Source organism: Octodon degus, unplaced genomic scaffold, assembly GCF_000260255.1.
Source record: "Octodon degus isolate 3935 unplaced genomic scaffold, OctDeg1.0 scaffold00098, whole genome shotgun sequence".
NCBI classification, from domain to species: Eukaryota; Metazoa; Chordata; class Mammalia; order Rodentia; family Octodontidae; genus Octodon; species Octodon degus.
The window spans coordinates 381,614-382,084 of record NW_004524674.1 but is presented as its reverse complement, the minus strand read 5'-3'; positions in this window follow the sequence as shown (position 1 = coordinate 382,084).

Genomic DNA, 471 nt, shown 5'->3' with positions numbered 1-471 from the left:
TTCACTTTACTGATGGATTCCTTTGCTGTACAGAAGCTTTTTAGTCCGATATAATGCCATTTGTTGATTCTTATTGCTATTTGTTGTGCAATTGTGGTTCTCTTTAGAACATGCTTTCCTGTATCTGTGTATTCAAGTAAACTTTAAATATTTTATTGCCAGTAGGACCTTTGATTCATTAGACCTTTGATCCGTTTTAATTTTAATTAGTATATCATGAGGGATAAGGGCCCAGTTTCAACTTTCTGAGTGTAGTTTTCCCTGTACCACTTGTTGGATAGGCTATCTTTCCTCCAAGAAACATGCTTTTGGCCCCTTCATTAAAAATCAAATGATTGACTGTGTCTGGGAAAGTTTCAGTATCCTCAGTTCTATTCCACTGATCCATTTATCCGTTTTTGTTTTAGTACCACGTTTTTTTTTAATTTATTTATTTATTGTGTGTGTGTGTGTGTGGCCAGCTCAGCCCAC